Source organism: Dasypus novemcinctus, chromosome 15, assembly GCF_030445035.2.
Source record: "Dasypus novemcinctus isolate mDasNov1 chromosome 15, mDasNov1.1.hap2, whole genome shotgun sequence".
Taxonomy (NCBI): Eukaryota; Metazoa; Chordata; class Mammalia; order Cingulata; family Dasypodidae; genus Dasypus; species Dasypus novemcinctus.
In genome coordinates, this window is record NC_080687.1 from 84,017,843 (window position 1) to 84,030,721 (window position 12,879).

Genomic DNA, 12,879 nt, shown 5'->3' on the forward strand with positions numbered 1-12,879 from the left:
GTAAAGCATGCCTAAAAAGCTCTAGCAATTAGGACAATGCACAGCTTTGTTCTAAAACTGCATGTGTGTTCTGTCCTTTGCTATTCTTTGGTTGGACGTTTTGTACAGCAAGCCATTTATTTAAATATGGTATATTCCCAGTCTATGACCTAAAGTGTCGTAGTCATCGACAGTATACATTATATCACTATACTTTAAAAATTTATCAATGAAAGCCAACTACAAAGCCTCCCTCTAGTTTTACTTCTGTGCTTTGTAAATATGTACATCTTTTCTCAGGGTCATAGTGTACCTTACAATAAATTGCCTCTTCAGCATTGCTAGGAAGGTGTCATCCCGTTTATAAGGAATTTGACAGTCTAAAATACAGAGTGATCACTGCAGAGATGTGCCAGTGTTTGAAGAAGATCTGTAAATGTTTCTTCTAAATACATGATATAAGCTCCAAGTATCAGGCCAAATTCTGATCCAGAGGAAAACTCCCAAATTTTGTCCTCAAGTCAGCAGTTTAACCAGAGCTTTGGGATGGATATGGGGAGGTAAGTTAGCTTGCACACTTGATTTAAGAAATTCTAGTGTTGCTTTTCCATGTCTGATGATCACATGAGCACGCAGCAGGGCAGCCACTAGGGCCACCAGCCTCATGCCAGCGCCCGGCTCCAGGGCAGAGCAGCCTCTGAGCCCCACAGCTCCCATCTCCAGGTCCTTTAAAGAACCACTGCTGCCATTCCCAGCTGCCAAATGTGAATCGTGTGGTTCGCAAAGGAGACAGTGGCAAGAGGCTTGTGGAATTTCTGCAACCCCTTTCCCATGTCCTCCTCAAGGGGACCAGGGCTGGTGTCATATCCACAACAAACAAGAAGGAAAATAAAAACCACGAAGGGGTCATCCATGACAATGTACAACTGAGTTATTTTGGAGTGTTTGGATCAGAAATCATATTGCAGTGGTTGGGAAAGTGAATGCGGGTGAGAAGAAGAAAAAAAGAAAGAAACTGAGTATAAATTATTTATAAACTTCAAAAATAAAAATTAAATTTCAGTCACCTGTTTCCACTTACTTCCTCCATCAGAATAGTTTTCAAATAGTGCCCTCAGAGAGATTTAGTGGATATAGGAAATGCCAGGCTTACTCATTAACTTGCATATGCTAGGGTTCTAGTAAAAAATGCTGTTTAAAGAAAAGTTCTGTTTTTAAAACCGAAAATTTGAAAGTCAGTGCTCTCAAATCTCCACTCCTGTTGCAGGGAGACCTTCATTCACTTCTGTTAAAGCAGACAAAGATGTATATAGCTTAAGGAAAAATATATGAGTGTGGCAACCCATAATAATATATTGTTATTTTTTTATCCTTTTCATGGAAAAAGAAAATTTTCTTCACACGGTACTCTTGTGTTACTAAATTATGTGATGTAATATCTACCATTTGAAGTTGTATACATCACCTATGTTTCTAATAAGTAATTACTAATCAAATTGTAAATAAGTTTCTTTTAAAACTAAAGCCATTTTAACTTTTCCTTTCATTAGAAAACAAGTTTCCTGCAGGTTCCCCAAACTAAAATAGAATATTGTTGCAATGTTCTCATTTGTAGAAATGGTATTAGCTAATTTTACTTGTTTTTCAATCAGAGGCACCATCTGGTAAAATTCTCCATCATTATCTAACACTTTTCACTACATTTCTTTTTTTCTCTTAAGACAAGAAAGACTATGAACATATTTTGAAAGTAGACAGAACAAACTAAAATGCATTGATACAAATTAAAATTTCATGATTTAGTTGATACACTGAGATTTTCATAAAGTATTAATTTTGGTAAATCTGGTTAGATAAGCAAAATTTCATAATAAAATTCTTTATATGTATCAGGTGTTTAATAAAAAATTCTAAAAAGTCCCTACTGAATCTGACTTATTTTTCCATTTCTAGCAACATGAATCTTTCCCTCCAATAATTTTCTGAAAAGTTAGACCATGATTTTGCAGATTATTCTGATAAAAGATATTTTCTTTCCCTTTGTCCTAAACGTAGTAGTTCCCAGAATTTTTTCTCCAAGAGTCTCCTACTAAGTATTATTTTAAATTTTTTTAAAAAAACAAATATAATACTAATGAGTCCACTACTTTCCCTTACAGATGCTCTCTAGCAGATGGTACAGATGATTGCTCATGTATTTGCTAGAATTTCATCAAGAAAAAAGTCCAGGTATGTGCATTTGTTTGCATTATACCCAAATTTAACCAATTAAATGCACTGTAAGAGTCTCAGTGGATTTATTCCCATTTATATTACCCTAAGAAAGATATTTACCTATAGTTCTCTGTTGACTTGGTCAGTCAGTTTTCTTGTTATTTTCTTACTTAGCAATTTATGGCTTCTAGTTAGTTTTAAAGAATTCAACTTTAAAAAAATTGACTAATGATGCCACAACACAGTAAAAGAAACACAAAAACAATACATTGGCTTTTACAACAAAACTTCCATTTTTCTTCTAGATTTCCTTGCATAGATCCAGAAAAATTATTTAGTGTGTATATTTATATATTTATATAAATATCATACATAGTTATATACGTGGTATGTGCAATTATATAGTTTATGTACAGGTGTGATATATGTATGTGTGTATAAAATATATTTAATATATACCCTAAATAATATCTTACATAACTTTCCATATCCTAAACAAAAGATTTGCTTCATTCCTTTAATAACTGCATGCTCCATTTTATGGATAATTTTAATGTTTTTCTGTGGTTAATTGCATTGACATTCATACAGGAGATTTGTGTAGTTCTTCTTTGTATTCTCTCTGTTATGTAGGGATGTTATAATGATACAATGTTACTGGAAGTTTTACTAATCCAGCAAGCCCTAGAACAAGTTAAATAGGATCAATTGATATCTTCTTGAAATTCGGATATATTTTACTCATGTAAGTGCCTATAATTTGTCCTTGGCTTTATAAATTTTACCAGAATTTTATCAGTGCAGTGGGTGTTATTCTTATCAACTTTTCTCTTTTCAATGGGTAGTTGATCTATTTAATTTATTCAGTTTCCTTTGACATTGCTTTATATTTTGGGAGGAAGCATATTTTAATTAAATAATATATTTATCATATAAAATAATATGATAAACATTCATATAACCCTACACAGATGAGTCTGGTGTTGAATTTTGCTTTTTTAACTAAAAAAAGTATGATAAAAAGAGGGGCAAGAATCTCTCAAGTATATAGGCAGTGCCAAATACAAGAAAATTGACCAATATGCTAAGCCCTCAATATTAATGCTTGTAGTGATGAACCTTATTCTTCTAAAATTGAGACTAAGCCTAATAATATCTATGGCTTAAGAGTTACCATCTGAAATCCTCCTTGTTACCAAAAATGTGGCCTCTCTCTAAGTTAAACTCAGCATATAAACTCACTGCCTTCCCCACCCTCACCCTGACCCCAGGGATGGGTCTCCCTGGCTCTGAGCGATTATTACCAAGCAACAACTAGTGACGCATTTGTAAAAAGGCCTTGACCAAAAGGGGGGCATATTAAATACAAAAGAGTTTTTATGGCTAAGAGATTTCAAAATGAGTTGGGAGGTCATTCTGGCAGCTACACTTATGCACATCTCAGGAGGATCTCACTAACTCCCACAGCAAACAAAGTCTCAAGCAGGGGTGCTCCTGAGGGCTGCAGAGACATCTGGACACTATCAGCCAGGGAGACAACCCCATGAAATTGGCACCCCATCAATGGGCCTTACCTTGGAATATACGTTAACCTATCTCTCCAATGTAATAGAATCGTACTCATTTATAATTTTCCTACACATGATTTTTCTACCCCCTTTTTTGAGCCTATAATCAGCACTACACCCATTAAATATATGTCCCAGAGACTTAAATCTTCAGTCTGTTCATATGCTTGTTGAGCCTGAAACTCAGCAGTTGCAGCCAATACCTACAATACCTACTTTCCAGTTCATCAGTTCATCAGACTTGCCTGGGACAAAATTAACAAAATGATGATGATAGATGACACCCATCTCAAAAACCAAGAGAGTATCTACAACCGCAAACAAGATGGAGCTTCCAAATGCCTCATAAGATCTAAGACCCCCCTCAATCGGAAACAGAATAGGCATCATCATCCTAAAATCGTCAAGACTGGGGAATGAGCAAACCTAAGGGGAAATGCAACCATGGACCAAATAGACTTATTATTATTGTAGTAAAAGAAGAAACTCTAACACTGGTATAAAGGTAGTGGGCACCAGATGTTCCGAAAGGAGGAGGAGGAAAGAATAGGTGGTGCAAGAGGAATTTTGAGGCATTGAAATAGTTCTGCATGATATTGTAATGACAGATACAGGCCATTATATATTTTATCAAAACCTATAAAATTGTATGGTGCAAAGTGTAAACCATAATGTAAACTATAGGCCACAATTAGTAGAAATGCTTCAATATTTGTTCATCAATTGTAACAAATATACCACACTAATATAAGATGTTATTGATAGGGCAAGTTGTGAGAGGGGAAGGAGGTGGGGTATATGGTAGCGCCTATATTTTCTATGTGACTTTTTTGCAGTCCAAGCTTCTTTAAAAGTAAAGTTAAAAGAAAATGTATTATAAATATACCTCATAACTTTCCCCAGAACTAAAAGATATTCTGAAGTCGATGTGCATTTTTATAAGCTATATATATAAGGTTTATAAATACATGTTTAAATATGTGCATGTGTGTGTATATATATTTCTAAAAGTCGTATTTTATTATTTTCTGTGCTCAAAAATTCTATTGCTTTCTGTGCTCTAAAATTCTTTATAAATAATATCACACTGAGTAGAGCCTTGACAATTTTAGAATTATGTTTAAGAATCAAATAGCTTCTATAGATATTTCTAGTTCCTTTATTTTCACTCCTCTAATTGAATCATTTTAATCCAATTAATATTTTCCTAATATCAAAAAATGTTTACAATTTTATTATATACTTTAATAATTTATTTTCATTTTAATTTTTTACTCATAGTTGTGATTTAGTTTTATTTTGCTACAATATTACCAAATTAGTATCTAAAATACTTCATTTAATTATTTTTCCTTCTTATTAAAGCATAGCATTATTTTACCTTCTGCAATGAGTTTTCTCATCTTTATTTTATAAAAATTTTGTAATTTTATAATATTTTATTGTGTTTATTTTCTGTCATGAAACTTGTCTTTAATATTGACTGTTATAACGTTTTAAAATATTGAGGAATTCATTTTTTCTTCCTCTTTTTGATTAATGTTTCTTTACACTGCAATGAGACTAGGAATTGTCATCTGTTCCCTTTCTACTTTCCATGAAATTACCTGATTTTTGCTTCAGGAACTAGTTTATGGCCATTTTTAATCAATATATCTTTTAATTTAAGATAATTCATTTGAAAAAGCGATATATACTTTGTTTCCAGAAAATAAAATGTGTATACATATGATGATACATACATATATATATATATATATATAATTTCCATTTCTCTCCCTATATATATCATATTTCAATTATATTGAAAGAGTGCAACTCTATAGGGTGCAAATAGAAAATATTCTCTTTTCCTTCATTTTCATTCAAACTCAGTCTATGCTGTTAATTTCTTCATGGTTCCTTGGATAAAAATTCAGGCATGTTCCATGATTTTTATATCTTCTGTGTCCCTGAATAAAAACTGAGCTGTTTTCACAGCTCTTAGAAAGCAATAATGTAAGTGGACAAATATTTGATTACAAAAAGTTTTACTTTGATTATTAACAAGTCTTCTACTTTAGAAGTCAGCATTATATGGTGGTTTTTGGGCAAGGATTTTCAAGACAAGTTGCCTGGGCTCAAATCTCCACTTCAGTATTTAATACTCTGTGACTTTTGGACAATCTAACCTTTTATACCTCAGTTTTCTTACTTGTAAAGTAAGGATAGTGATAACACCAGTGTCACAAGTTCTCATTCAGGGATATTTAAATTGCTCAGAACAGGAACCGAACAGACTGTGTCATATAAGTGACTATAATAAAACTCAGGACATCTGAAATTTTTCTTCTGTTCTAGCTTGGGTGAATTCTAGGCTAAATGCTTAAATGGGACACATTGGGGAGCACAGACAGATTCCTCTATACTTCTATACCTCCTGCTTCCCACTCTCCTTCCAGTATATGGCTTCTGTTTTTGCCATGGCCTTGGGCCTTAGCTAGAAGGAAGTAAGAATATAGAATATATCTTACCTATCAGGATCGGGCATTAGCAGTCTTGGGGCTTCTCATTGTCACAGCCCAGCTGTAACTCCCTTAATGTTTCTTCATTTACTGCTTAAGACCATGTCCTCAAATGTGTGGAAATGAGGTCTGATTGATGTTTGGATTTTATGTTGCTTCAATCATTTTGGAGAGAATTTAATTATACCAAGAAAGTTAAAAGGCATGTACTCTATGACCTTTAAATTTCTTTTCTAAGCGTCTTGCCTAGAGAAACACACATGCATGTACAAGGAACCTACTATCAGAATGTTTATTGAAGCACTCCCTATAATACTGAAACAGAAGATATCACCTAACTGTCCTTCAAGGATATTTAAATTGAGAGTTATTTGCACGCATGGCCCAAGCTCTTAATATTGCTGGTCAAAACTTCTCCACTAATTAAACTTTTTTAAAAATTTTTATGTAATTGTCTTTTTTAAAAAAAGATACATAGATCACAAAAAAATATTACATTAAAAAATACAAGATGTTCCCATATACCCCACACCCCAGTGCCCTGACTCCGCCCACATCAACAACCTCATTCATCACAGTGGCACCTTCATTGTATTTGGTGAATACATTTTGGAGAACTGCTACACCGCATGGATTATAGTTTACATTATAGTTTACACTCTCCCCCAATCCATTCAGTGGGTTATGATATGGCAGGATACATAATGTCCTGCATCTGTCCCTGCAATATCAACTCCAAGTCCCAAAAATGCCCCCACATCACACCTCTTCTTCCCTCTCTCTGCCCTCAGCAACTCTCATGGCCACTGCCTCCACATCAAAGATAACAATTTCTCCCATTGCTAGAGTTACAATAGTTCTATAGCAGAATACCAGTTAAGTCCACTCTAATCCATATTTTGTACCTCCATCTTGTGGACCCTGGGATGGTGATGTCCACTCCACCTCTAAATCGAGAGGGGGCTTAGATTCAACATGGCTGATGGATGTAATTCTCATGCTTGCAGTTGCAGACACTGTTGGTTCCCTGGTGTGGTGGTTGACCATCTTCACCTCCCTGTTAGCTGGCCTGGGTAAGTCCAACGAACCTGAGAGTAGGTGTTGTAACTCTGCTGAGGCTCAGGGCCCAGTTGGCACATGGCCAGTCCAGAGATTCAAGTCTCCTGAGCATATACCAACCCCAGCACCAACCACAGGTTTGGTAAAAGTGACAGAAGAGGCATATGTAGAAAGGTCACATCTGAGTCCAACTCCATCACACTCAGGAGCACAAATTCCAAAGTAGGGACCAATGTTAAGGCACTGAACTCCAGAGTCATCTGCCTTGATCATAGAACCCATGTGTCTCTGTAGCCCTCAGGAGCACCAGCACCTGGGGTTGTATCTACTTTGGCTATCTCTAGGATCCTGCTGAGACTTGTGTAAGCATGACCGCTCTGATGACCTCCCCACTAATTTTGAAGTCTCTTAGCCATATAAACTCATTTGTCTTTACCATTTCCCCTTTTTATTCAATATCTTTTTCTAGTTGCATCACCAGCTGGTGATTGGTAATTTTTATACCCCTTCTTTCTATATTATATATATTTAAGCATAAACTGCTACAAGTTCTAATGCCTTTACCACATAATGCTACTTACCCAGAATATGCCCATAATTTCTATGCATATTTGGAATTTCATCTCCATAGTTTTGAAGTCATAATACTTTAAAAAACTTAACTCATGTAACAAAAGAGCAGAAAGTTATGGATTAACACTGTCAATAAAAATTCCATTTACAGCATCCCTCCCCACACATTAACTACATTAAAAGCATTCAAATACTTCAGAAGGTTCTCAGCGTGGTCTATAAGGTCTTACGTATTTTGATTCCTCTTGCATTCTTCATTCTAAGTAACATCTTGCCAAATTATATTCTTTATGTTTCCCTGAATCAACTAATAGCTTTTCATTTCACTGTCTAAAGGCTATCAACACTTTCATATTCTTTCTGCAAAACACATACACAAAGATATTTCACTTACATACCTATGACCTTTACTTAGTCCTTACATATTCGAATTTCCAGTATTACTCCTGCAGGGAAGTCTCCCTTGATGACATGTATCAACCATAAACTCCCATTGCAAACTATAATCTTTTTTCATAATTATCATGACAATTACAGTTGGATAATTATGTTTGAATGACTTCTTTATAATATATGTCTGTCCCACTAGACTGTACATATAATGTTAAATAAAAGGATGACTATGAAAGCATTGATTGAATGGATGGAATCACACTAACCTAAATTATAATGTCCGATATTCAATTAGTCTCAATAAGCCACAAGTTACTTATCTGAAAAACTACAGAGTAGAGGATTAAATGGTGTAAAATCTATAAAACATAACAATAAATTCGATAAATAAGCATCAAGGACCTTATTAATTAAATAGCTTAGCCCATGATTTAAAAGATGAAGATTATTAGACCAATAAAAAGAATGCAAAAACATTCCTAAAATATATGAACACTGAAATATGGGGCATAAATAGATACAAAAAAAGAGAAACCTGGAAAATACTGACAACAAACCTCCAAAATTCTAGTCATGTCATATTAGCATCAGGCATTCATGGATGATAATTACAGGGAAATAGAAACTTAGCTTAACACCAACAGTCCACTAGTAAAGTAAATTATAATAGATTGTCTTCAAAAAGAATCAAAATGATCACAGAAGGAAAATCTAAAATTAACGAAAGGGCAGTGAGAAATTACTTCAAGGAAAATGTATAACTTTAAATTATTATTTTAGAAAAGTAGTGGGATAAATTTCCAAATTAATGAGTTGTAATAAAACAGAATAAAACAAGGAAAAAAGACAGAATAAGAAAAGCATGATGATTAATTAAACAAAGACTCTATGTGGAAAGCAGACCTCTTGATGTTTCCAGGGCCCTAGCAGAAGATTTTCCAGCTACATCCTTGGTTTTCTTGCCAGAATAGGCTTCCTTAAAAAGTGAATCTCCCATTTTTAGTGTCTTTTACAGTATGAATAGGCTATGAATTTCCCAAATCATCAATTCTGGGTTCCCTTTTTTTGTTTAGTTTTTCTTCCTTAAATCTATTCTCTTCCCTCTCACATTTATAAATAAAGAGCAAGAAGAAAGCAGAGAGTATCTTCAACACTGCTTAGAAATGTCCTCATCTAAATATCCAAGTTCATCACTTACAACTGCCTTCAAACAAAAAGATAAATATATGCTGATTTGCTTTTGTACCTCCGTGATACAGAATCCAAAATAACTTTAACATTTGCTGAAATGTAACAACTGGTAAAAAAAACCCACGGCTTTAATCAATACTGTGACTCAGATTAGGGACCTTTGGGAATCCCACTAAATTTAACCATGGAATCCTTTTAATCTTAGGGTAATTACTGAATATAAGACAAAGGACAAACAGATATGCTTCACCTTAACTTTTAAAAGTATAGCTTTGCTCATAGCACCCATTTCCCTAAAATATACCAAAGTGGCATGGAAGCTTTAAATTTTGAGAAATAAATTAACATTTTTAATTGTTTCTCACATATTGCCTTAACAATATGGGACCCCATGAATCAGTGCATTAAAATGGTTAATATGATCCAATGAAAATTAAAACAGCAATGTTAAGATTTGAAATCTGTTATACAAGACCTATTTAGAAGAAGGATGATTAGCCCCACTGCTTCTCCATTTAGCAGCCTAATTTGGCCTGTTCTTAAGCCTATACAGAATGACTGGTGCCTCACAATAACATACTTTAAACTTACTGCCATTAAACATTCTTACTCAATATTGGTGAAATTGCTGATTCCCCTAGTAAATACTTGGCTATGATACATTTGGCTAAGAGATGCAGCTCAGTGTTTTTAGCAGCAGTTTGTCTTTCACCTCCAAAGGGACAGCACGTATTTTTACCTGACTCCCCAAACTATATGCCAATTGTCTGGCCAGTGCACACAATATTTGAAGGCAAGATCTTAAATTTATCAACTTTCCCAAGGAACACAGGTATGATATCATACTGAGGATATCCTTCTTCAGGGGTATTCATTTGACCCACTAATTCAGGACATAAAAGTACTCACAGACGAGCTTGCAAGAAGGGGATGGACCATTCTTGCTCCACACATAGCACAAGGCCCCACCACCTCAGCTGTATTCTGGGAAATTATTAGTAGAACCAGGACTGATGCTATCAAGAAACAGCTGTTGACCATCATAGAACCTACAATGTTCAATAAAAAAAATTTAACAAAAGACCAACATCCTGTAGGCCTTTTTGAGTTCCGGAGGCAATGTAATCCTTATGTAATCTTCAAGCCTATTTATGTTGTCAGTCCCTCTTGAATGGGGCCCCCTTCAACAAAAGGCTTTCAAATCTGTATAAATTACAACACAACAGTACTCCCATTAATCGCTTCCAGAAATTTCTTTACTGTAGAGGCTTTAGCAATGCTTTTCATACCTCCTGGGTGTCTTTGAATCATCTATGATAGACATTGTCCATAGGATTCCCATGGAAGAAAATGCTCTCATCAGGCTCATGCTTTATGCATTAGAGCAACAGCAGTTGGCCACACTGAGCTATCCTGTAAATAGACCCTTTCACAGGTCCTGAGCTCTTTCGTTCCACACTGTGCTGACTATTATGCCTGGGTTCATGGAAATAGCACCTGAAGTATTGGCATGGCTAAGAAGCCCTGCCAACTATAGGATAGAATCAAAACCAAGTCTCTGGCATATCCCATAAGAGGGCCTGGCCTCCCTTGCCTTCAGTCACACGTCATATGCCATATTGCTAGAGGAGATCATCCCTCTCCATGACCCTTGGACACCTAGGAAACTCCTGGGGATCTACTGAGTGAACAGCAAAGGGATTTCACACAGTTTGTGAATTTTATCACCACCATTTCATCTGATGCAGCTTAGTGGGGAGTTGCACCTGTTCATTCCTCAACTAACAATTTATGTGCCTTAAAGGTCAGCACAACTGGCCAAAGTTTAGGAGGTCATCTTAACCGTGAATGCTCTACCCAAAAATCAGCACCATCTGCACCTTTGTACAGACTTTTTGAGCCACTGGCAATTTTCTGTTGGCAAATGGCTGTAAAAAGAAGTTTATATCTAAGGTAGCACCCTTTGAGGTAAAGAACACTTATTGGGGCTCTCTTGCCTTGCATATATCCAAAATACAAATCAACTATATCTCTATTTTATACAAACGTAACAATACAAAGGTCACCAAGACGCACTCTTTATTCCCATGTTAGTTCCAGCCATGATTGATGTTGACCAAGACACACACTGCACTTCTCAGAATACACAATGCTGGGTTCTTGAGCAAGGCATTCAATGGAACTTTCCCCTCTATCACCACTTTCAGACTGTAGGCCATGGAGATTGCAATAATGACTTACTTAAACTAGTTCAAATCCAATTAAATGAAACATGACACATTTCATTCATCAAACATCACGAAGGAATTGTCTTGATGTGTCTGGCTCAGTTTTCTGATATTTGGCTGCTGACAAATGTTTAAACTCTATCCTTCTCTCTTCCCTCTCTGCCCTCCATCTGGGAAAACTGGTAAGAGACCCAGGAGTTTCCTCCTTTGGTGCTGAGGGCAAGTTCAAATACATGTGGAAACCCTCAGCCAGAGCTTCTCATTCCGCCCACCCCCAATCATCATTAACACCATATGCCATTCTCCTTTTCCTGCATTTTCAAGAAGATTTCAGAGCAGTATGAGAAGTCTGCCTTATTCTCCAAAGAAAGTTCATTATGTGAGTCATAAGCCTTTTCATACTGTCTTGGTTTGGGTGTACATCATTGCTATCAATATCTGGGCCAAAATTTGGTTGGGGATCCACACCCCTACTGTGGGGTGATCTAAAATACAGGATATATTAAGATTCAATAAAAAATAATAGACAAACAAGAGATATATGCAGACATTTTTGGAGAAAACTCTTGCATAGCCAATAAGCATAAAACTCTCAGGTCACCATGGAAATAGGACAATAAGTCCTATTTCTTATATATAATAATGGCAAAAATTGAACACTAAGTGTAACATTGAGTTTTGGCAAGAATGGATATCAAAGGGATCTTTCAAATGCTGCTGGTTTTATTATAACTTGTTACTAATTTACACTTTAGCAATGTCTAGTTAGTTTGAAGATGTAAATGATGACTAAGATGACTCTAAATAACAGTTTTTCATGGAATAGCCAGTATTTTCCTGTTGCACTTGCATAATAATTAATAACACTCCACTCTGTATTCTAAAATTGATCCTAACTTGGACTATAAATTATTTACTCATCTTTGGCATGATCCTGTTTTTATACTGCTACATATACCTTAGAGCAGGGATTCTTAAACTTTATGTTCCATGGACCCTTTTGCCATTCAGTTGAAAACCATGGACACCTTCTTGGAATGTAGCAGCAGAGAGTTTCATGACACTCAACATTGGAGGTCAGAGAAAATAAAGATAATAGTTGTTTTTTGCCAATTCAAGCTCATAGACCCCCTGAAATCTTTCCCCTGGTTAAGAACCCTGCCTTAAAGA

General features: G+C 35.4%; 1 pseudogene; it reads right to left on the bottom strand.

Annotated features, from left to right (window-relative positions):
• Window positions 1–219: 219 nt before the first annotated feature.
• LOC101447442 (protein N-lysine methyltransferase METTL21A pseudogene) lies at window positions 220–893 on the bottom strand (annotated as a pseudogene).
• Window positions 894–12,879: the final 11,986 nt, after the last annotated feature.